At 46.0% G+C, this 25158-nt stretch overlaps 1 long non-coding RNA gene across 4 annotated transcripts in view; it reads left to right on the plus strand.

The window, feature by feature from the left end:
• LOC308652598 overlaps nt 1–25158 on the plus strand; it is a 184948-nt gene that overhangs the window by 25841 nt on the left and 133949 nt on the right. For 2 of the 4 annotated variants that reach the window (XR_014022831.1, XR_014022833.1), the window contains exons 2-3: nt 858–1447; nt 7480–7666. This is a non-coding gene — a long non-coding RNA (uncharacterized lncRNA). Of the gene's footprint in view, nt 1–857; nt 1448–7479; nt 7667–8131; nt 8253–25158 lie in introns of those variants that run through there. The other 2 variants (XR_014022832.1, XR_014022834.1) reach the window with 2 other exon arrangements.

A 25158-nucleotide genomic window follows, 5' to 3' on the forward strand; every position in this document is an offset into this window, starting at 1 on the left:
AGAGAAGACCCTTACCAAAAGTTTGGTTTAGGAGTTCAAAATTCAACCCTATTGAAGCAAGATCATAACCAAGGATATTAGGTGAAATCCAGAGGACAGGCATCTGGTACAGAAACTTCTGGTGTGACCAAACCCAGCCTTGGACACACAGATGGCCGTTTGACTTTGGCGATGTCTCTACCTTGTCGGGCCATTGGAGTCAATTGGAGTTGGAAACTGCCATTTGGGTGGCATTTGATCTGTCTGTCTGTCTGTCTGTGGCAAGACCCTCTCTTCTGCACCCATTCTCTTCCTCCTCTTCTTGGTCCAGGACCTCGGAGCCCCAGCCTCTAGGAGAGGCAGGCTGCCCGGGAGCCTCCTTCTTCCTGTTCCACACATCCCCAGGCTCTTGGTGTCTGTTTAATGAACATTAAACTTATATTTACTTTGCAAAGCATATTTATTAGTGTTCCGAGTACAGACATAGACGTGCCTAGTTAATCCAGTTGTGTTGGGGAAAAAAATTAAGGCTTTCACTAAATAGAAACAATAAGGGTGAGACATTGGGCGCCTGGTTGGGCAGCTCACAGGACATCTTTTTGACCTTGCATACATGGAATGGGCATGCAAAGAGCCACGGACAGGCAGGGCAGTGCCTACCAGGACTAACCCAGGGAAGGGCAGGGAGGGTGGGAGCTTATTAGAACCATAGGTGTCTGGTCGAAATGTTCCCCACCAGAACCTCCTCATTACAGGAAAGAGGCAGGTTCCCTGAAGGGTGGCCAAGGAGCCTGGCCAACCAAGGACAAAGCCAATGCTAGACCCAGGCTTCTAACCCGGGGTATTCCATCATAACACACTGTCCCTTTCTTCCTCAGCTTCCGACACCGAGTGGGACAGAGGATCACAGCTTGCTCCTGACTTTTGGCTGACTTTGGACAACCCTCTCTGGGCACCAGTTTCACTTTTCAGATGGGACAGTGCCTGCCTAAGGGGACCCTGCTCTGAACTCAAGCTGTCTGTCCAAAAGGACTGCTCAGAGGGGCGGTTTTCTCCAGAGCCACCTGCTTGCTGTGCTTCGCTCCTGGACATGGATTTGCTCGTCTTCTGATCAGAGTTGTTAAAGGCAGCTTCACAGAACTTTCTGCAATTCTAGATATAAGGTGAATTCTCTAAGCATGTGAATTCTTTCTGTCCAAGCTGGTTCCAAAATGGTCTAGCAGGTGGCTGCGCCTGATAAACCGGGGAAGGAAAAACAGTATCCAGCTCCAGGGCTCTCTCACCGGGATTGAGATGAATAATTTGATCAGGATACCACAGAAGAATAGCCATGGGAGTGTCTTCTGATGGAAGCAAGTCTGAAAATGGAAGTGGCGGGCTCTGGAGGACAGGAACACCAGGCAGAGGTCACCTTCTGGAATGCTGTACTTTCCTCGCAGCTGCCTCCGGGGCATGGTGTGACGGACGCGTAAGTCAACTTCACATTTCCACTGCTCCAGATTTTCATTAGGGCCATGCAGTACATGGCCATCCCTACCCCAGATCATCTTCTCTACCCCACGTGAACCACGGTCCCAGTGATGTCTACCTCCTCTCATTATTGACCCACTTTAAAGATTATTTTGAAAGTTAATAACCTATGTCTTTTTAAAAGGCACAAGTAATCCTCCTGCACCCAGAGATAGCTGCACTTGTCACCTGTTGTGTATCCCTGCCGTGTGTCCTGGATGAGAGTAGGATTAGCATACAGAAGCTACACTACTGCATAGCACTCAAGAGCTAGAGCCTATGTAATACCAATCATGCTGTTTTCTGCATATTTTCTACAACCTACTAATATGTTCTGAGTAGATTTCCATATTGATCACTATTAGTTAACATTATTAAAGTGCCTCCGAGGTACACACACACACATACTCACCTCACTAATGTGCTATGTACAGACATTACATTGCCTTCCCGTTTTCCCTGTTACAAACAGCACTGAGTGAACGTCTCTAAATCCAGGTCTTGGGGGTGTGCCTTCTGGTGCTTTCCTGTGGTGAATTTCGGAGGCGGCCTTGCTGGGCCAGGAGGCTCCCCTCCTGTAAGGCTCTGGGTGCATGTCACCACACGGCCCAGAAGGCCAGTTCTGTGCAGAATCTGTGGGTGGCCGACTTTCTCCAGGTCCTAATAGCTGAGCATTGTCTACTTGAGATGCAATTAAAGAACCACAAAACTGACTTATTGTAATGAACGGTTCAGAGGTTTCTGCTACAGGTGTGCCACCGTCACCACAGTCCAGCTTTAACACGTGCCATCTCCTGAATCCTCCCTCAGCATTACCTTTCCAGGTAATGAAATCGAATTGAATGTACTGAAATGGTCCAATTTTAAGTCCATCGGTACTGGTGGTGCGTACCAACACAAGTTGCTCCAGAACTTCTCCTCATGCCCTTCCAACAGTTCTTCCTCATCCCTGTCCCCAGGAGCAATTCTGCCACTACAGGCTCTAGATGTCACATCAGTGGAGCAATACCGTCTGTGCGTGGTATCTTTGAGCCTTGTCCATGCTGTCCATGTGAGGGAGTGTGTTTCTGTTTATTGCTGACATTTTGCATGAACATGAAGTAAGTATGTTTATCTCCTGTGATAACATCTGCATTGTTTCTGGATTTGGCTGCTGTGAGTGAGGCTGCGGTGAGCATTCCTAAGCGAGGATTTTGTAGACCAGTATTTTTAGCTTTCTCAGATAAACAACTGGGAGTGGAATTGCTAGATCATAGGACAGATGTCCATTTTAACTGTTTATGAGGTTGTGAAGCTGTTTGCCAGAGTGGCTGGACTACTTTACACACTGGTCAGAGGCCTGCTTATTCTACATTTTCTCCAGTACTTAATGTGGTGAATGTTTCTATTTTAGATATTTCTGTGGCTGTGTAGTGAGATTTCCTCGTGGTTCACATTCTCTTCATAACAGCGTTGCTTCTTCAATGACTTGATGACCAGAGAGATTGACTGCTTTTTATAAATGTTAATTATTAAATTTACCTAATTCACTTCATAAATGCGAATTTCCTTGAAAACCCATACATGAAATATTTTTAAAAGTTAAAAGAAAAAAGAAAAGAAAACTAGGTCTTAGGATCAATGTTTGTACATACCCAGGAGAGGCACAGTGTTTGATCCTCTTTTTTATTTTCATTTTCCTTTAACAAATGAGGGTAGGCAGGTGACAAGGTGCTCTTTGGTTATAGAATTAGTTATACAACCAGTATGTAATTATGAAAGGACAAAATGACAACCAATTTAATTTGAAGATCTTTATTCACTTTAGGTGAGATTCTAGAATTAGGCAACTCTTTATTGCTTGAAAGACAATGTTCCTATGGGTTGAGCCCATGATGTTGATTTTATAGACAAAAGTCTGGAAAAAGCAAAAACAAAGAACAAAAAGCAGATCAGCTGTTTCAAAGTCTCTCTCCTTGTAAGTCTGGGAAACAAAACCATAGAAAAATAACTGATTTGTGAGTATCCGACTACTTGGGTGACCTTTCAGTGAAGAGTCACCCAGAAGGGCCTGCTGGGACACTGGTGTTCCTCTTCTGCTTCTCCCGGGTCAGGCCACCCTTGGTTTTGGTCTGCTGATGGCGAACTTTGGCCTGAGTAAGCCCTTTGGATTCTAAGCCTGGTCTGTTGGGGCCTAATCCAGGAGCTTAGTCCAAACCAATGGTGCCTGTAAGCTTCATTTGACGAATACAGTAGATGCTTAAAAATTCTATTGCACGAAGGAAAAAAATGAATGAAGTCAGACTCAAGGTCTGGGGCTCTTTCTGATGTAACTTCCTTGCTGCTCCTCATGTTTGGTTCCCTTCCTGCTCTGTCAGCAGCAGGGTTTCCGTAACACATTCCGCGTGGACAGAGGGCATTGAGTCTTGGTGGTTTGAGATCTTTAGAGAGTACCTGGGTTGGGCCCTGGTATGGGAGGAAGTCAGAGCCCACACTGCAGACTTATCTTTTTTTTTTTTTTTTTTCTATTGTTTATAGTTTGCCATATTTGTGCACGTGTGTGTGCCTGTGCACACATGTGCATGCTGTTGCTGTAAACTCCCTCCAAGCCCTTCTGGAAAGAGTCACAGAACAAACAAAACATAAGGCAGGAGGAATAAAAGGCCCACCCTGGCCCTACAGTAGGAATAATCTGCCTGGGGGGGAGATCCACCCATAGGGAACCAGGAGCTCCTGTAGGTGCAGCAGCAATTACAGCCCAGCTGCCACCCGGCCAGGACTTCAGGGAAGAGATCTGGGAGTGGACGCTAGGAGAGACTAAGATTTAAGTGACAAACATCACAGAATACTAAGCCAATACGGATGGGCTAAAAGCACAAACAGGGGTTCGCAGGATTAAAATAGATGAACCAGAGGGAGATAAATACAGAGGAAGACAGGGCAGGAGCGTGTTTGGAGCGGAGGAGGAGCACAGACCAGGAGACAGCGCAGCTGGGATGGGGCGGAGGGTGCCAACTGCAGGGAGAGCAGGGCCCAGGCAGAGAACAGGCAGCCGTGTCGGAGAGGAGGAAGGTAACATGCCAGGTGGTGGCCCAGCGTCTGCAGAGCTGGGGCCCCTGGGAGTTTTTGACCAGGGGGCAGTAAGAGACAACACGTTAGCCCTGAGAATGATGTCTGTCAGCTGTCTGGGATCCAGGACACAGTGGGACACCGTGGGATGGGCTCTGTGATGGTCCCACTGAAATCGTTTCTGTTTTCACCCATTTTTCTGTGAATTTTATCACCTTGTTAAGATAGTAATTGAGTTTTTCAAATATTTTTCTTCACATTAAATGCTTGTACCTCATTAGAACAATTTTATCCACAGTTTTGCCGCCTTTATCACATAATTTTGCAAAATTCAAACTTAACAGAAACAATCAAGCTGTTAATTTCAATTTGAAAGTGTTTCACTCTACACGTTAAGCTGGGCACACTGCTAGGACCAGCCCTGTGACAGAGCCACTGTGACAGAGCTGTTGGTGGGTCCAGTTTACCAAGCCCCCCCCACAGACCCCATCTCAGGTGGCTCCCGAGCTAATGCCATAGATAAGAAAACGGATATTGACAAAGGTCAGTCATGTCCAAGTGCACGGAGATAGAAAAGTAAAGCCAGAATATTGCTTAAAAAGAAAAAAAAAAAAAAAAAGCCCAGTTAAGGTTTGGGGGAAGTAGCTCAGTGGTAGAGAGAGAGTGTCTGGCAGGTACAAGGCCCTGGGTTTAATTCCTAGCACCAAAACAAACACAACTACCAAGACTGAAAAGAAAACATTGTTTGAAACTATAGACCAATCTCGCAGGAAAGCACTGTTTAATTTTTAAATATTCACCCCCTGAGAATCTGAGGGCCACAGGGGAGTGAGCTGCCCTGGAGCTCGGTTCAAGTCCAACCTTTGTGCTCTGTGGCTCTTTTGCTGATAGTGGCTAAAATACCTCTGTCCCAGCTGCTCCTTCTCCCTGGCTCACTGCAGATCACACCATGAATATGATACCAGCAGCGCTGAGTGCCTGCCGCGTGAGGCAGTGCAGGAGCACATTTCCTGATTGCCTCTGTGTGGCATCCGCAGACCCCATGAGCCAGGCCTAGTATGATCACCGTCCCACCCTACCAAACCAACCAACCAACCAACCAACAAAACCCCATGCCCAGCAAGAGGCCCTGGGCCTTGCCTGAGTCTGTGCAGCCAAGCTGGGGGCGCCAGGGCTCAGGCCAGCTTTGTCTTAGGTCCAGGCTCTTCCCGTTGAGAGGTAAGCCTGAGCCTCCTCTCTGCTCTTGTTTCCTGGCTTCCTGCACAGGCCCTGGACACCCAGGGATGGGAGTGTCCTGTTGTTCTTGAGCGTCTTGGTCTCTGCTGAGCTACAGTCCTGAGCAGCTTGGCCAGCAACCAGTCCTCTGGGAGAGCTGGGGTTTCACTCAGACTGTTCCTTGTGTTTTTTGTCCCTTTCTCTTTGCCAATATAAGTTAATGCCAATAAAAAAAAGATGATTGACTCATGACAGGCATGCCAACAGTTACTATAGGGAGAGAGCCTCCATAATGACCCTCGGTACTTGTCACTCGGGATCTGAAAATCTTCAGACACAGTGCAGCCTGCAGGTCGCTGGGGCCTGTGGTCATCCCAGAAGAAGTTCAGGTGCCAGGGGAAGAAGATAGAACAGAAGGGAAATTCTCAGAGACTCCCAAAGGCTGTGAAGCAGGGTAGATCAGGAAGTTCTTGAGTTTGCCTTAGTAACAAAGAGATGCAACTGAAAACTCTACCAAGTTCTGTCAGAGCCTGAGACTGTGAGAGGTGGTAGAAAAGTAATTCAATGCGTAGATGTGAGGGTGAGACTCATTGACTGAAGTCAGAATAATCAAATAGCTATGCTTTCAATTCCTCCTATGTAAGGGGAACGTAATACAAGTGACTGCTTTGTAGAATCTTCACAATAATCTTGGGAGGATTATGAGATCATTCTAGAAAGACATTTAGGTAGCTAAATTCCAGTTGATGAAAGTCCAGCGAGAGCCAGTGTCTTCTAGCATACCTTGCTGCTACTGGGAGGAACGCACAGCAACGAGGGGAGCCCTCCTGCTGTTATGGGGAAAAGTTATCAGTGGACTCCCACTCTGTGGTGGTGGGTGCATTGGTTTGATGGTGCTATGTATTATTGACACCATGGTAAAAGTGAAAAATGTGGAAATTTAAGGAACTTGTTCAAGGTCAGTTGGGGAAACCATGATTTGAACTCAGGTCTTTCTGGAACTTTCAGGAGATTCACTGTATTCACTGTATGGTAGCCTCAGCCTTGTGGCTCTCAGACATAGGAGTTAAGATGGCAGCTAACTCCTCAGCATAACTCCACCTTTGCTAGAAAAGTGGAAAACTGACATGCCTGACAAGGAGGGGTCTCTTTCAGGACCTAAGAGAAAAAGAAAGCAACTGGCTGACAAGGAGCAGAGAACCGTGAGCCTAGGAGAGGGGCAGAGTGGTGGGGAGAACTGGCATGAACTGGCAAGTGGATGCCCAAGCTGGAGGTGCCGGCTGCTCCACTGCAGTCCATTTTAGCTGTGTTTGAAAGTGGGTCAGATCTCGCCAACTTTCCAGAGAAGATGGAGATTTCAATTTTTAAATAAAATCCTATTAAAAATTGTTTTGGAATGAAACCTTTCATCTTGAGATAATTGTAGGTTCACATGCAGCTGTAAGAAGTAGTAGAGAGGCCCCTTGTGTGCTTATCCAGTGCCCTCGGTGGTAATTGTGATGTGATTTAGAATAGAAATACGCATCTGTTTTTTTGTCTCCATATCCTGACACAGCTCCGAAAAACTTGGACTCTCCAAAGTAATAAGTGTCTTTTCATATGCTAATGAGATGATCGATGGTTGGAACTTTCAGCCCCAACCCAACCTCTGGGATGGGGAGAAGGGCTGGAGTTGATATTTAAGTCGATCACTCCTGGGCAAATATTTAATTAATCATGACTTCATAGGGATCCTCTATGACACCCAAAAGGACCCATGCAGAGCTTCTGGGGTTGCTCAGCACGTGGAGAACCTGGGAGGATAGTGAGCCCAAGTGCACACAGAAGCTCCGTGGTGTTGCCTCCAAACCTTGCCTAGGCCTCCCCTGCATCTGGCTGTTCCTGAATTGTATGCTCTTAGAATAAATAGGAAAATGTAAGTAAAGTATTCCCCTGAGTTTTGTGAATCATTCCAGAAAATAATAGAACCTGAGGGGAGGTTGGGGGACCCTCTGATTCATTAATTGGTTGCTTAGGAGCACAGGTGAAAATCGGGGGGCTGGAGGTTGGCATCTGAAGTGGGGGCAGTCCGTGGGACGGAACCTTTAACCTGTGGGAGCTGATCTGCCTCCAGGCTGACAGGGTCAGAATTGACTGAGTCCTAGGACACCCAGTTGGTGTCTGAATTCCTGGTGTGTGTGGAAAACCCAAACCCAATTTTGGGGACCAGAAGTGAGCAGTTGAGGGTGGAGGAGGAAGGAGCAGTCAGTGTTTTGCTTTCTGATTACTAACACCTCGCCCTGTTATGACCAGGAGTGGTCAAGACAAAGAACATGTCCATCTCTCCAAGGTGCCCTCAGGTTCCACACACACACTTCTCTCCCACCCTCCACCTCTTCAGCTCTGGACAGCGGTTGGCCTTCTCTATTTCTAGAACATCTGCCATTTCTGGAGTGGAAATACAACACGTGACTTTTGGGGACTGGCTTTGCTCATGGCTTGACTGTCAGGAGGTTCACCAGGTGGGTGCTGGCTAGAACCTGGGGGCGTGGATGTCCTTCGGCTTCATCACTCACCTGCTGAAGGACATCTGGCTCGGTTCCAGTTTGGAACCCTGATGAATAAACTGCTTTACACATTTTTGTACAGTTTTTATGGGAATGTGTCTATTTCTCTGGGATAAATGTCCAAGAACACAGTCGGTGGGTCATGTGGGAGTCACATGCCTCCCACCCACCAGCAGCCTATGGGTGGCCCTGTCCCTTCACATCCTCATGGGTGTTGACTGTTGCCACACCTTTTACCTCAGCCATCCCTACTGCCCCTTGTGGTTTTAATTTGCATGTCCTAGTCGGCACACATTTCCTTGTCACGTGCATTTCCTCTTTGGTAAAATGTTTGTTCATGTCTTCTATCCATTTCCCAATTGGACTGTTTAGAATTTCAAGAGTTTTAAAAATGTATTTTAAAACAGTCTTTGGTTAGATATATGATCTGCAAACATTTTCTCCCACTCTGTAGCTTGTCTTTTCATCCTTTTAACAGGGTCTACAACAAAGGAAATTTAAAAAAAAAATTATGGGGCTGGGATTGTAGCTCAGTGGTAGGGCGCTGCCTACACAGTGAAGTCCTGGGTTCCATCCTCAGCACATCATAAAGTTAAATAAATAAAATAAAGGTATTAACAAAATTTTACGAAGTCAATTTTTCCTTTGTGTCTTTGTTATCAAGTCTAAGAACTTTTCACCAGATCCAAGTTCCTAAAGACTTTCTATGTGTTAATAGTTGTTTTAGTTTTGCATTTAAGCCTGATCCATGTGGAGTGTATTGTTGTGAAGGTGTAAGACCCAGACAGAGATTCATCTTTGTGCCAATGGATTTCTATTTAGTCTAGCATCATTTGCTGAAGAGCCTGTGTTTCGGCATTGAATTGCTTTCGCACCTTTATCAAAGACATATTTTGATGTGTTTGGGTGGCTCTATTTCTGTAATCTTCATTCTGTTTCACTTATAAGTGTGTCTGTCCTTTGCCGGCTCCGTTTATTTAGGTTTTTTGATCGCCATTGTTCACTTTTCTGCATTCAGTTCTTGTATGTTTTATTCGTGTTACACATATTTCCTTTCATTTTTACAATTGTAATGGTACCTTATTTTTAATTCAGTGTCCACATGTTCATTGCTAGTGTGCACAAACAGAATTGATTTTGTATGTTTACCTTAAATTTCAAGATCTTGCTGAACTTACTTATAAGCCTAGGTTTTTTTTTTTTTTTTTTTTTTTTTTGTAATTGTTATTCTTGCTTTTCAGGCTCAGGATTTTCTGATAACCATTGTCCTTTTCTAAAAGAGACAGTTGCTTTCCTTCTTTTCTGATCTGAGTGCCTTTTATTTCCCTTTCTTGCCTTATTGTACTGGATAGTACATCTGGTACTTCGGTGAATAAATGCCCTATTTCCAATCTGAAGGGAAGGCCTGCAACCCTTAGCTATTAGCTATTAGGCATAATATAGATGATCTTTATCAAGTTGAGCAAGTTCCCCTCTATTGCTATTTTTCTGAGAAGTTTTTAAAATCATGAGTGTTGAAATTTGTCAAGTAACTTTTACATCAACTGGCTTAATCATGTGATTTTTAAAATTTTTTAGTCTATTAAAATGATAGACTGCATTGATTAATTTTTAAATAATGAACCAGGCTTGCATCTCTGGAATAATCCAAACATGGTCATAGTTTATAATTCTTTTTTGTAGATTGCTAACTGTATTTGCTAATATTTTATTAAGAATTTTTGCTTCTACATTTGAGGGACATTTGTGATTTTCTCTATTTTGTAATGGCTTTGTCTAGTTTTGGTGTCAAGATTATACTTGCTTCCTAAAATGAATTGGGAAATATTTCATCCTTTCATTTTCTGGAAAAGACTGTGTAGAATAGATTTTAATTCTTCTTTAAATGTTTGAGTCCAGTGATACTATTTGGCTTGGATATTTCTTTTCTTCTTTTAATTACTAATTCATTTTCTTTAGAATTTTGTGGGAAAGAAACAAGCTGGTAGAATTATTCACCTCAAGCATTTTTAAAATTTTTTTTAATTTAAAAAAATGTGCTTTAATTGGTTATACATGATAGCAGAATGCATTATGGGGCCTTTTGTGTCAGAGAAATGGTGTCTCCAAGAGACAGCCCTGGGCCTCAGGGGCTATGGAGCTGAATGAACTCTGCCTCCTGGAATTCAAGATTATGGATTGCTGACCCTTTGGTTCCCTTTGGGTGGAATGTTTATGACTGGTTTCCCATGCCCGTCCCATCACTAAAGTTCAGGGCAGATGACTCAGTTTCAGTTTCACAGGTCCCAGGTGGAAAGGGATTTTGTTCCAAGATGGTGGGTCATACTCAGTGCCCTCCTCATGTCTGCCTGGATGACTAGGAAGATGAGAGTTGGGACTTTTCACTGATGAGATTTATATGGAATTGAGACTTTGAATTATGCTGCAGTAGATTGAGACTTTGGGGATGGGGTGAGTGTATTCTGTGGAATAGAAATAACTCTCTTGGAGCAGATTGAGGCTTTTCTTCTCAGAATAACGGCCTCCCAATGAGTGGCCTCTCAAAGATGTCCACATTTGCACCTCTGGAACATGTGAATATGCTTACAGATGTGATTTATGGTCTCGAGATGGGAGACTATCCTGGCTTATGTCACAAGGATAAGAGAGACAGAGACAGAGACAGAGACAGAGAAGGGCAGGACAGTCGGGCCAGAATGATGCAATATCAGACCTGTCTAGACTTTACTGACTTTGAAGATGGAAGAATTCACACGCCAAGGAGTGTGGGTGGCCTCCAGAAGCTGGAGCAGGTGAGGAAGTGAGTTTTCTACTAGGACCTCCGTGAGGTAACACAGCCCTGACTCTCCTTGATTCTAACCCCATGAGATCCGTTTCAGATATCTAACTTCTGCAACTATAAGAAAATAAATGTGGATGGTTTTAAGCTACTAAATTTGTGATACTATGTCACACCCTTTTCCCATCTCCACCCCTGGTTCCTAGCAGTGTTGGGCAAGCCCCTCTCCTCTCTGGATTAGGGGCACGCACGGCTGTTACTGTGGTTCACAGGACAGGACACTGCCTGAGGACATGCAGTCTCTATCTGGCAGGTGCCCAGATTTGAAGCTCAGTCCTTTGAAAGTTCACTTACCTGTTCCCTCTGCCACCACCCAGCTCTTGCTGACGGGTCGGAGCCCCATTCTCTTGGATGTCACACAGAGGCGCTATGCTTTAGTGACCCAGCCTGCCCTTTGAAAACTCTCTGGTGGATTTTGTGTGGAAGTTAACCCTGCAGGTCCAGAACTCGCTGCTGCTTTTTCAGGCTAAAGAACGTTGCTTCTGTAGCCTGAGCCCGCCACACATTCCCGGCATCTGTGGTGTGAAGCAGAGTCAGAGGAGGAAGGGGTTTTGTAACGTGAACTGCTCTGTGTCGGTCACCCTGGAATGGCGTTCCTCAGGGTGGAAGGCCCCTCAGCTGGGGGAAGCCGCCTGCCATGTAGAGGGAGGGCAGGATGCTGGGGACTTCCTGGGGAGCAGGAGGAAGAAACATCAGAGGGAAGCCCCTGAGGCTGTGCCCCTTTTCCTCTCCTCATTCATTTTCCAGGGCTGCCATGACAAAATGCCACAGACAGGGTGGCTTCAACAGCAGAAATGCACCGTCTCACAGCATCAGAGGCTGCAGGTCCAAGGTCAGGTGTCTTCAGGGTTGGGTTCTCCTCAGCGCTCTCTCCTGGGCCACCTTCCTTCTGTGTCCTCACATGGTCTGTCCTCTGTGCCTGTGTGACCCTGGTGTCTCCTTTGGTGTCCACATTTCCTCCTATAAGGACACATCCTTGTGGGGCTAAATTAGAACCCACCCTAACAACTCGTTTCAACTTACCTCTTTAAAGGCTTTGTCTCCAAATACAGTCAAGTTTGAGGCTCAGACGACAGGGTAAGGGAAAGCACCAACGTTTTTAGTTTGCCCTGGAGTCAGAACTCCCATTCAGGCCCACCCCTCTTCTGTTTTCTCATCCTGGCTGCAATCCCAGTACCCAGGAGGTTGGGGTCAGCTGATTGTGGAGGCCCTGGGGTTGGGGACTACAGTGCTGTGTGGATCAGGCATCCACACCCACTTGGCCCTGGCCAACCCAGGGACAGGTCGGTGACCCTGGCTTGCTACACCTCAGGCCTGCACCAGCATCCAAGGCTCTGCAGGCTACCTGCTCTCCAGCCTACCCCAGTCACCTCTCTGTACTTGGGGACCAGGGCTTGGCTTCATCTTCACTGAGGGGTCATGTGTTTTTTGAAAACTTGACCTCTACCCAACCACAAGTGACTCTTCATTGGTCTAGACCAGTGGTGGTGCCTGCCCTTGCCTACTGATTATTTAATCGTGGGAAGACTGTGCTGATTCTGGACAAAGAGGAGATATTCACTTTCTCTGCCTCTGCCTCTGAAGACGGTAAACAGCGGGTGGACTCTAATTCCAGCAGATCTTGGGACGGTGGGGATAGCTGCAGGACAGCTGAGCTAGATCCAGATGTTTCTGTCAGTGAGTTAACCACCCTGAAATTGCTCTGCCTCCAGACTTCAAATTATGCAAAACAATAAACCTCCTTATTGGTAAAGCCACTTTTATTTAGATCTTATATCATTTGCTGTCCAAACCATCTCCTGTGGCCTTTGGAAAGTCAATGTTGGATGGAGACACCAAATGAACGTTCCCTTCTCTCTCACTTTAGTACAATCCAACATGTTTGACTGGCTGTTCTGTCTGGTCTGTCTCCTGAAGAAGTGTCTTTGCTAGTGACCTTCAAAGACCTGGTCCTGATGGAAGCACTATTTCCTAAAGTAGAGCTGGTTTGAAAAGAGAACACATTCAAGAGATTCCTAAGAAGGATTTTCTTCTGTTTCCATGGGAAACAAAACTCACTGTCGATAATTTTAATGACAGGGAAGAGCTTCAAGTCACGTGTTCACTAACTGCTCGGGACTTTTCCCACCCCCACAAACAGGATGCCAGAGTGTGACTCTCATTCTGCTAAGTTGAAATTGAGGTGGGGACCTAGGCAGAGACAGAGAATGCCCGGGGGTGGGAATGGGGGTGGGGGTGGGAGCTTGGTACCCAGGTGCGGGGCCTGCTGACAGCACCCATCTGAACCAGGGCTGGGCTAAGGAGGGGTACCTTCACTCAAACTGACATAATTGAGCATCTGGTGTCTGCCAGACTCCGTGGGAGGTGCCTGAGAAAGAGGGAGCGTGGTCATTGCCCACAGGGAGCACGCAGTCTCCGCCCGCCCCAGCCTTCAGGACCCACCCACTCCTGTCCATCAGTCCTAAGCTCCTGCCCTGATGATTCTGACTTCTCATTCCACTCCTAAATTGTGGTGTCGCTGGGTTGTAAATGTGCATGCCACCTGCTCCTACTCACATTTCATATGATTTCCTTATTATCAAAATTCAGAAACACAGTCGGTTTAAGGCTGTGAAGAGTTACTGAGCACCTACGATGGGCCAGGAAACCACAGCTCACTGGGGCTAAATGATTTGCACACCCCAAGGCAGAGCAAGTGTCTAGGTGACAGGCAGCATCTGGGGGTGCAGACAGCACATGCTGGGGGACTTCAGTGCAACCCGACACATATTTGCTGAGTGCGTTGTGTGCTAACCAAACTCCTAAGGCAGGACTGAGGGAGCTGGATTCCTCCCCTTCTAGGAGCCCACTATTAAGTAAAAATGCTGTAATCCTGTTAGTCATATCAGCTAGCGTTTATTGAACATTAAATATTATTACATACTTCCATGTGATTTCCATATAATAGCTCATTTAATAATTAATTCAATCCTGTGAGGCTTCGGGAGGTTGAGTAACGTTCAGAAGATCACAGGGTGAGTGTGACAAGTGAGAGATTAATGAAGAATCTAATCATCAATCTTACTTGTAATCGGTCTAGATAGGGAGCGCCTGGGGAATCCTGGCTGCTCCAGCCCCTGCTCCACCTGTTTGTGTTCCTGGCCCAGCTACCAACGTGGGAATGAAGGATCCTTGAAACTGACCCAGCCCTGACCACCGTGTGACTGCCATCCCACAAGAGGCCCCAGATCAGAGTCGCCCAGCTCAGCTGCTCTCAAATCCCTCGTCCCCAAGACCCACGAGAGCTAATGGACAACAATTGCTGTTGTCAGCCGCTAAATTTTGGGCTGATTTGCTGAGCACTGATAGGTGACGAATACACACGTTTCAGCTGACCCATGACAGGTATGGGCGTCTCGGTTTACAAATGCAGAAACTAGGCTTTGGAAAATTTAAACACATGGATGATGTGACGAAGAAGATGCAGAGCTGGGACACAGGGTGACTCCTGCGTCTGTGCTCCATTGGGTACTGGACGAGGTGGAGAACAAGTGAGCAAACGTGCATTTTTCTGTATTTGTCCCCAAGCCTGTCAGTGTTCTAGAACTGAACACAGGATCACTTTGTGTTTGGAAGAACACCACCTGCTCAGAGTCCCCTAGCTAACTGCCACAAACAGGCCTGAGGCTGGGCGTGGTGGTGCCCACCTGCAATCCCAGTGATTTGGGAGGCTAAGACAGAGGATCACAAGTTGGAGGCCAGCCTCAGCAACTTAGTGAGACCTTGTCTCAAAAACGCAGCAGCTCCAGGCAGCACTTCTTGTTGGAGCGCAGTTGGCAGGCCAGAGGCCCCGGCTGCCCTGGGGCGTCAGGAGAAGGCTGTGCAGTCCCCAGCTCAGGCAGGCCAGGGAGAGCCGTCTGGCGCGTGGTGAAGAATGGCAGAGGAAGAGAGAGCAAGCAAGGCCGGGAGTGGGGGAACTGCTGAGAGGGAAACGAGGAGTGCAGCCCGTGACCGAAGTTCCAAAGAACCAGGAGCAAGTCTTCCGGAAGAAGATGGGTGTGTGCTGCCTAGAGACCAACAACCGGCTCTTTTGGAGGTGACTGGCCTGGGAACAGCCCCAGCTGAGGAAGGCAGCATAGTCCACATGAAAACTGCCGTCTTGACCTGGGAGTGGAGGTACTTGTAAAATGCAGAAACCAGTGTTCCAGAGAATTCATTCCCCTTCACAGCTGTCAGGCACCCATTGTGTGGGGTGTCAGGGGTCAGTTCACTGCTGAGCATCTTAATATACATAAAATGTTTTATGCCCCGGAGGAGTGTGAGGTCTGGAAGGTACTAACTCGTTTTGGAGACCTGTCTGGGAGCCAGGTCCAGTGTTGGCTGACTTACTTAAATCATCTCATTTAATCTTGACACCAGTACTATAAAATAGGCATTATTATCTTTACCAAAAACAGAGTAGAGAAATTAAATAACCTGCTTGAAGTTAGGTATGGCCAGCAAGTGCTGACATTTTAACCCAGGTTAATCCAATTCCAAAGCTCCTGGTTGGTCCTCGGTACACCCGTCTCTCAGTCTTACAGGGTCATAATTATATTTCTGTGTGCAGGCTGAATGGAACTGTGTACAGGGAGCTTGGAGTTTGCAGAGGAGGAAGGTCCAGGGAGGGGATGTGATTTCACAGAAGTTATTCCATGTGGGCCGTGAAGGACGAGGAGGAGTGCGGTGGTTGGAGAAGGGCTTTGTAGTCAGGGAGCTGCTGGAGGGATGGGAAAGGAGGCCTGGAAGGATGCACCAGGGCACCCTGTGGGCGTGGCGAGCACTGGGGTTTTAAGCAGGGAGGCCACCTGGGCACATTTGCCTTGGGAGAGGCCGTCCTAGCAGCTCTGTGGGGCACTGCCAGGTGCAGGGAGCTGGGACGGTTTCCCTGCCATCTCATGCTGAGACGACAAGCACCGTCTCTTTTTCTTTGCTTGCAAACCCTCACCTCCTCCTGGGGGCCCGAGTTAGTGAGCGCCCCACCAGGCCCCCACCAATCAAGCCAGGAGCCTTGGCTGGCCGGAGTGTGGTGGTGCTGGCCCGGAGTGAGCTTCCACGGCCCTCGACTGACTTCTGTGTTTCCAGTTATGCCCTTGAGGCTTGTGCTGAACTCATGGCTGTGCTGTCTCCTCTGGAGCTCTTTCTAATTGGGCTTTTGCACCAGTTCTGCCCCTGGGATCCCTGTCTTAGCTTTGTGCTGGTCTCTCAGCCTCTACCCTTGCTTGGACATTTTGCAGTCAGAACAATTCCTCTACAACAGAAGTCAGCCCCTCATCCTCTGCCTTTGCAATGAGACCCCCACACCATCTTTAGCGGCTGCCCCGCCCCCAGCAGCCCGCCCCCTGGGTTTGCAGAGGCAGGGGCCACACACTTCTGTGTAACCAGTTCGCTTTCAGCGCTTTACATCTTCGTTGATAGTAATCTGAACTCTTTAGAGAATTTTTTTTATAGATCTTTATTTATTTTTATGTGGTGCTGAGGATTGAACCCAGTGCTTCACGCACGTGAGGTGGGCGCTCTACCTCTGAGCCCCAGCCCCAGCCCTCTTTAGAGAATTTTAAGTCTCGGAAATTCTTTCTCTCATAGAAATCATGGTCTTCCTTTACACATAAGAAGTTGGCCTCGTGGTTACATGACTTGTCTGTTGATAGTGACCATTTCTGACACCTCCTCTGTGCTGGGCACTGTCATGTGGCCGGTGCTTCCGACAGACCCATGAAACAGGTATTGTTCTTTGGGAGGCCCTGGGCTGGGAGAGCTTCTGCAACTGGTCTAAGGCACTGCCTGCACCAGGTAGTGCCAGCTGGGCTCAGCCCGTCTTTGCATGCTGCTCCCCCAGAGGTGGGCTCTGTGAGGGGAGGTGCTGTGACCTCAAGCTCTTCTTAAACATCTTGGTGCTGATCTTTCCTTAGAAAGTTCTTTACTAATAAATATGACACAGTTCCCGCATCAGTGCAAGCACGGTCTTTGTTTTCCTCTCAGCTACATCTGGGGGGAGTTCTTTTGGAGCTGGGAGAGACCCCGATGGCTGGACACTCCCATTCATGTTATCTTCTCAGGTGTAGAAGATGGTTGAGGCGTACCAGTTCGTTTCTGAAGCCATGGTTTCAAATCTTTTTCTTTCAGGACACAAATTTATTTTTCAAATGTTATTTTATATATAGCTCAAATAAAAATCAAGTAAGTCTGAGGGCTGGGGATGTGGCTCCAGCGGTAGCGGCTCGCCTGGCATGCGTGCGGCCTGGGTTCAATCCTCAGCACCACATACCAACAAAGATGTTGTGTCCAACGAGAACTAAAAAAAAAAATATATATTAAAAATTCTCTCTCTCTCTCTCTCTCTCTCTCTCTCTCTCTCTCTCTCTCTCTCTCTCTCTCTTAAAAAAAAATCAAGTAAGTCTGAAAAGTGGTACCTTTCCCCAGGACGTCATTCACTTGAACAATTAGCCTCCTCATAAAAACAACCTGTGAACAAAGAAAATAGATTAAAAAAAATTCATTTGCCGAGTGTTCACTGTCTGTGAACACAGTGCTTTGTGCTTAGTTTCTACTTTGTATGGTTTACATCCAGGTAATTTTTGAGCCCAGGTCCTTGAGAAACTTATCTCTAAGAAAGAAAGCAGAACTGATCCGGACTGAACCTGATCTGCTGGGCCAGCTCTCTCCTGTTCAGCCCAACATTCCTAATTTGTCAGATTCAATGAAACGACATGTTCCTTAGCCAAAGCCAGAGGTGGGAACCTGAGACCTGGGGCTCTCTCCCCAAGGCTGCTTTGTGTTCTCATGGGGAATGTCCCTCTTCACTGTCAAGCTGGGGCGTGTGTGTGTGTGTGTGTGTGTGTGTGTGTGAGAGAGAGAGAGAGAGAGAGAGAGAGAGAGAGGGAGAGCGCTCTGGGCACCTCCCTCCCCCACTGGACACTAGAGGGCAGGGGTGCAGGGTCCCAAACAGGGGTCTTTCCACTACACAGTGTCAGTCCCCAGTGGGTGGTGACGTCATCTGGAGGTCCTTCCTCTTCTCAGCCCAGCCGAACAATTCCACTTTTCATCTGACACAGGTCTGATCTCCTTTTCTCTCAGAAGCCACCGTTGGTTGCCTCTGCCCATAAGGAGTTTCTGATCCTTGACAGGAAATTACCATTGCACACAGATGTCGATCTTGGGCACTGTTTCCTGTCTAGCTCCCTCTTTCCTTTAAAGGCCGAATTACATCTCATAATATTATTATTATTTATTCTTTTAGTTGTCAACGGGCCTTTGTTTTATTCATTTATATGTGGTGCTGAGAATTGAACCCAGTGCCTCACACATGGTAGGCAAGCACTCTGCCACTGAGCCCCAACCCAGCCCCAACAGCTCATTATTGATGCGGCGCAATTTGCTTAGCTCCCAACGGGCAGACTTTTATGTTGGCATTACATTTGGTATTATAAACAACATTGGAGAGAATATTAGGGTCTTTTTATCTTGATGTATTTGTCCACAAAGACATGTAGGGTAAGTGCCTACCATTAATGCTCTAGGGTAAAAGGCATTACACAGACCTGTTTTTCATAGCTATTACCAATTGAATGGGAGTGGTTTCCTGAACATCCTCACCAACACTGGGTATAGTAAGTATTTAGAGTTCACTTGGCGTACGTGTGTCAGACTGGGTTAGCACACAGCTGGCGAGGCACCTAACACCTGTAGCACACCTTCTGAAGAGAGCATGTTCACCTCCCCGACTCCTGCCTAGAACAACCCACTCTGAGATGGTGTTCAGCAGTGGGACCTGGGAGGTGACTTGACCATCAGGCCTCAGGACTACACAGTGCCCTTATTAAAGGACCCAGAGAGTTCTGAGCCTTAATCTTATGCTTTCCAGTCTCCAAAACTGAGAATAAATTTATGCTGTTCATAAACCATCCAGGCTGCAAAATTCTGTTATAGCAGCTTGGCTAAGACAGTACCTTTTTCTCCAGAGAGAGGACTTTTTCCCCCACATATTTTTATGGGTTCTTTATAGTTGCACATAATGGGGGATTTGTTGTTATAGATTTGTGCATGTTCACAATTTTAGGACAATGAATTTTGGCCGACATCCTTCCACTTTCTTGCCCCTAAAGCGAAGACTTTCTAAATGCTGTGTATTGAACAAAAATCATTTGAGTCCCAGTTTTCTTATCTGGAGAACGGGGCTGAGACCACCTCCCTCACCAAGGTGTTGTGAGGGTTAAACAGCGCAGTGTAAATGAAGAGCCCAGCCCAGTGTTTGACGATGCCCAGCGGTTGGCAGGAACTTCTCTTTGTGTTCCCTGCACACAGTGGCAACCAAGTGAGGAAACTCAGTGTGCTACCATGGCGCCCAACATCTGCGAACACGGGCCGCACCCAGTACTTTCAGAGTGGGTCCATTGAATGCCACCACCACCCCGCAGTGGTGCTGTGACTGTCCCTACTTCCTGCCAACTTCAAGTTCATGCTAGTTAGCCGTGGCTTCTGGAACCCAGAACTGGGATCCCGAGTGCTCCACCTCCTGCAGGTCAGTTGCCCGCCTCTGGTTTGCCCTGTGCTTCCTGCAGAGTGGCCTGGTGCCCAGGCTGGTCTGGCCTCCTCAGCAGAGTTCCCCGCCTCCCCTGGGCATGCCAGGACACTCATGAGCACCCCCTGTCGTTAATTACACAGTGATTAACAAGGACAGTAGAGGAAAACAACAAGATGTTTACTTCAACAAGGTTAAAACACTTGTAATTCCTTATTTCATTTATCCAAAGATTGGTTTGGTATGTACTGGATATTGTAGGAAGCTCTAGCTCTAAAATCAAGCCCCGCGTGGATCTCCAGCAGCCAAAATTTTGCATCAGACATGCGTCAGCGTGCCTTTAACAAGCCAAGAGCTTGGGTGTTTGCAAGTGAGTATGTAAAAGGGCGTTTTAAATAAGTATAAATATTCATAGTTTGTCTTCACTTTTTATAGCTTCTGTGTAGATGTTAGCAGGGAGAACTGTAGAAAGAATTGTGAACTCTAATTTTGAAATAGAGAATAACCCCAAGAGCCCAAAGGAGAGGTCATTTTGTCTTAAACACAAACGCCTAATTTGTGCTAAGACACAGGTGATGGATGGTGTTGACCTTGTTCTCATTTCACAAATGGACATCAAGGCTGCAAGCACCTGGTGTGGGTTTACATTAGGACAGAGACAGATCTGTGGGGCACGTGCTGGGGCTTTCAGAAGGGGCTCTGCTCTGTGCGTTAAACAAATGTCACACTATCACACGGGAAAAACTGAAAGGATACACAGCACAGTCTTAACTCCATGTGGTGGGGTTAGAGGACACTTTTACATTTAAAAGACACCTTGCTGAATTGCCTGAAACATTTAAAAGAGAATTGATTTTTAAAACTACGCAGGAAAATGAAAACACCGTCTACTACTGACCCGGTCCTGGCCCCAGTGTCAGTGGCCCTTGGCTGGACTCCCTCCCCAGCTGACCTCAGAGCCATCTCAGATAGGCCCGTGGACATGGTCTTCCTGTCACTCCAGTCAGAGGTGAGGGCTGGGGCTGCTGCTTCACTCCAGGGGGCAGAGGTCCCCGTGTGTCACTGGTGGTAAGAGAGCACTTCTGCCCCAGACCTTGGCCTGCCCCCTGGAGTCAGCACATCACCCCAGAGTTCCAGAGCCCTGGCTGCCCGACCTGGGGTCCTGGGAAAGCAGCCTTGAGAACCGGATGTCTGGCTTCTGGTCAAGCTCTGCCTCTTGGGCGGCTCATTCAGCCGGTTGGAGCCAGTTTCCTTATCAATGGAGTGCAGGTACTAGTATTATCATTTTTGGGTTTGTTTAAATATTGGAGATAATATATAGAGAGTGTTGACCAAAGCACTTGGCCTTTGCTCACCCAACAGCCGTTCATTGGCCACCTATTTATTTGCCAAGCACTCCTTTGGCCTTATAGAGTAAATGTACTTTTTTTAAAAAAAGAGGAACATCTGTTTTATTTTATGTATTTTCAAGCAGTACAGTACCATGCACCAGGGTTTAAATGCGTCCTCTCTGCCCTCCAACAAACAGGCGGTGTGAGCAGTCACCTGTGGCCATTGCAGCTAGCTTTGCCATTATTCATAGTCTAAGTTGTGTTTTGGGGGGTTTTGCTTTTTTTTTTTTTTAAAGCAAACAAGATGAAAAGAACAAGCTTAAAAAAAAAGCCCCATGATACCTATTCCATTTTATAGAAAAGATATTTTCAGGGGCTGGGGCTGGGACTCAGTGGCAGAGTGCTTGCCTGGCATGCATGAGGTGCTGGGTTCAATCCTCAGCACCACACAAAAAAATAAGAAACAAATAAAATAAAGGCATTCTGTCCATCTACTACTACAAAAAATATTGAAAGATATTTTCATTATTCATATATCAAGATTCTTATTTAGGTTTATGAAAATGTCCATAGTTTCTAAGACTTATGCTCTTATTATTAAATGTGGTGAAAATAAGGAAACAACATTGAAACACATTTTTAAGAGAGTTAGAACTGATGCCATTCCTATGTAACAGCGGAAGTTCTCACAGAGCTAATAGTGTCGAGAGTTATTAAACCCTTTTGCGTGCCAGGTGCTGTTCTAAATGTATGATGATTTAAATTTTCACAAAAGGGAGATGAGATTGAGGCACAGAGAGGTCAGGTAGCCGGGTCACAGGTAAAGTGGCAGAGGTGGGATTGAACCCAGGAAGCTGGCTCCAAGCGACAGCCCATGGTGTGCTGGTCTGTCCATGCACATTTTACTTGGTTAGCCTCACTTTTGAACAAATGGATTTATGAACAGCTTTTTGAAATCTGTCCTGCTCAGTAGTGGAGAATGTCCTGACTAGACACTAAGTGCCAAAGGAGAAGTTGGGTGGCCAGAGCTGTCCACGAAACACCACTGATTTCTTTGTTATGCTATCCTCATATCCAGAGAATCTGAGAAGAGGAGCTCTCATTGGGAATCTGTTCTGTAACTCCCTCTTAGAAGTTTGTGTGGAGAATCCGGATACGGTGGCACAAGCCTGGACTCCCGGCGACTTGGGTGGCTGAGGTAGGACGATCACAACTTTGAGGCCCACCTGGATAACCTAGCACAGAATAAAAATAAAAGTAATAAAAAAGGGAGGCTAAGGAGTTAGCTCAGTGGTAGAACACCGCTGGCTTTAATCCTCAGTACCACATGAAAAAAAAAATTGGGGTGGGTGGTTGCACATAGGCTGAAGTTTAAGTTGAATTTGTTAAACATTAATAGATGAGAAACAGTGAAGACTCTGTGTGACACTTGGAAGGGACAGGAAATTGCTGAAGTAGTCAGCATTCTGGGGAAAAAAGCAAGTCAAAGGGATGAGAAATGAGAGGCAAAGCTAGTTCCTGGCTGGTGAGACCGTCAGGAGTGTTGCCCTCTGACCCCAGGGCCCCGCTGTCACAGGCTCTGTGGAGCTGTAGCCTAGGTGTCCAGCAGGCTTGCAGGACATCCCACTCCAGCCTGGGAGAAGGTCAGATTGAAATTAGTGGTTAAACTAGTAAATACAGGGACAGGCAGCTCGTGACCCAGACATTTGTATTGCTTTAGTTTGTACTCCAGGTTTTACGAATTTTTAAATGACAAGTAAAAATTATATAGTTGTGGTATACAACATAATGCTTTGATATGTGTATAAACTGTGAAATAGCTAAATCAAGCTAATCAACAGATGCCTTACTTCACATACCTGTGTGTATGTGAAGTACATTAAATATTTTCTCTACACATCTTTTTCTAATGATTCTTAAATATTTCCTCTACTAGAAGAAGATACATGTTCAATCAACAAATATATGAAAAAATGTTCAACATCTCTAGTAATTAGAGAAGTGCAAATCAAAACTACTTTAAGATTTAATCTCATGCCAGTCAGAATGGCAGCTATTATGAAGACAGACAACAATAAATGTTGGCAAGGATGTAGTGGCAAAAGCACACTCATGCATTGCTGGTGGGTCTGCAAATTGGTACAACTAATCTGGAAAGCAGTATGGAGATTCCTTAGAAAACTTGGAATGGACCCACCATTTGATCCAGCTATCTCACTCCTTAGTTTATACCTAAAGGGCTTAAAATCAGTATACTATAGTAATGCAGCCACATCAATGTTTATAGCAGCTCAATTCACAATAGCTAAACTGTGGAAGCAACCTAGATGCTCTTCAATAGATGAGTGGATAAAGAAACTGCGGTATACATACACAATGGAATATTACTCAGCATTAAAAGAGAATAAAATCATGGCATTTGCAGGTAAATGGATGGAGTTAGAGAATATCATGCTAAGTGAAGTAAGCCAATCCCCAAAAACCAAAGGCCGAAGAATGTTTTGTCTGATTAGTGGATACTAATCTATAATGAGAGAAGTTGTCATGGGACAATGGAGGAACTTTGGATTGGGCAGAGGGGAGGGTGGAGAGGGGAAGGTGCATGGGAGCAGGGAAGATGGTGGAATGAAATGGACATCATTACCCTGTGTACATGGATGACTGCACATATGGTGTAATGCTACATCATGTACAACCAGAGATGCACTGTGTACAATGAATCAAAATGCATTCTGTTGTCATATACACCTAATTAAAATAAATAAATTAATTAATTAAAAAATATTTCTTCTACTTTTTCCTTAATGTAAGTTGTCCATTTGGAAGCTGTGTGTGTTAAGTGTTTTAAGAACACTTGAAACTTACTGTTAGCAATTTTCAAGTATACAGTGTGTTGTCATTAATCACAGTCAACTTGAGGTACAAAGGACTCTTGAATGTATTCCTCCTAACTGAAATTTCGCATTCTTTGATCAATATCTCTCTCTCCCACCAATCTCCTGCTTCTGGTAACCACCATTTTACTCTGTTTCTATGAATTAGACATTTTAGATTTCATGCATAAATGAGATCATTCAGTATTTACCTTTTTTTGTACCTGGCTTGTTTTGCTAAACATTAAAATAATTGGAATTTTTATTTTAAAATGTAATTAGAAATATTAAATCACCAGATTTAAGAAAAGTGTATCTAGAGAGAATGACTGACACAATGCTATTTAGCGATAATTAAATATTATCTCTACACATCTTATTCTAATGATTCTTAAATATTTCCTCTACTTCTTCCTTAATGTAAGTTGTCCATTTGGAAGCTTCTGAGATTATACGTTCCAGTACAGTCTCAGAAGTATGATGTTAGTCATCTTGCTGTAAATTGCACAGCAAAAATTCTCCACTTCTTTTCCTTCTGCCTCTGTGGAAGAGAGTTCCCTTCTCTGGCCCCCTCTCTTCCTACCATACTCCCAGGGACGCTCCTCATGATTCGCCCTCTGTTCCTGGCTTGTCCTCTTCTTTTCTATGGGCTCTGTTGGATCCAATAGGCTCGGGTCCACTCTTCCACAAGTAACCTGAGAGCAGGCGCTGGGGGTTAGTTATGTTTGCATCTCCAAGCCTTCCTAACACACTGTAGGAGACAAAAGTTAGTTTCAGAATTAATAGGGGATGAGAAAGATCACTTTGATTTATTTTCCCTCCGGCTCTGACTTGGGGAAGAGATACCAACTGACCTCCAAGCATCTGGTTGCCATGACGGTGGCAGTCACTGGGTTTTAGTTCCCATGCTACCAAAGGGATGAGATGAGTAGAGCCGGCCATGCTCTTCTGTCGTTCTTGTGCCTAACTTTTCTTCTTAGAGGAGGAGAGAGAGCTGCTGTCTCTGCCTGTGTGTCTCTGTTAGTGCACGAGACCCTCATCTCCAGCAGTCGGGGGTTTCTCTACCCACTCAGCTCTTGGACCCCCTGGGAACACTTGCTGGACCTTTGTTCTCCCTGTGATCCAGTTTCTTTTGGGGGTCCTTACACATTCCAGGCCTCCTGCTGTGGTGTACAACCTGCTTCTGACAAGCCTTGGAGTTTCAAAGTATCAGGATAGACCAGACTCTGCTTCCTAACGCAGTGGGCGTCTCTTCCAGAATAAGCCATTTTAGGCTAAC

Source organism: Spermophilus citellus, assembly GCF_964194105.1.
Source record: "Spermophilus citellus genome assembly, chromosome: 6".
Lineage (NCBI taxonomy): Eukaryota > Metazoa > Chordata > Mammalia > Rodentia > Sciuridae > Spermophilus > Spermophilus citellus.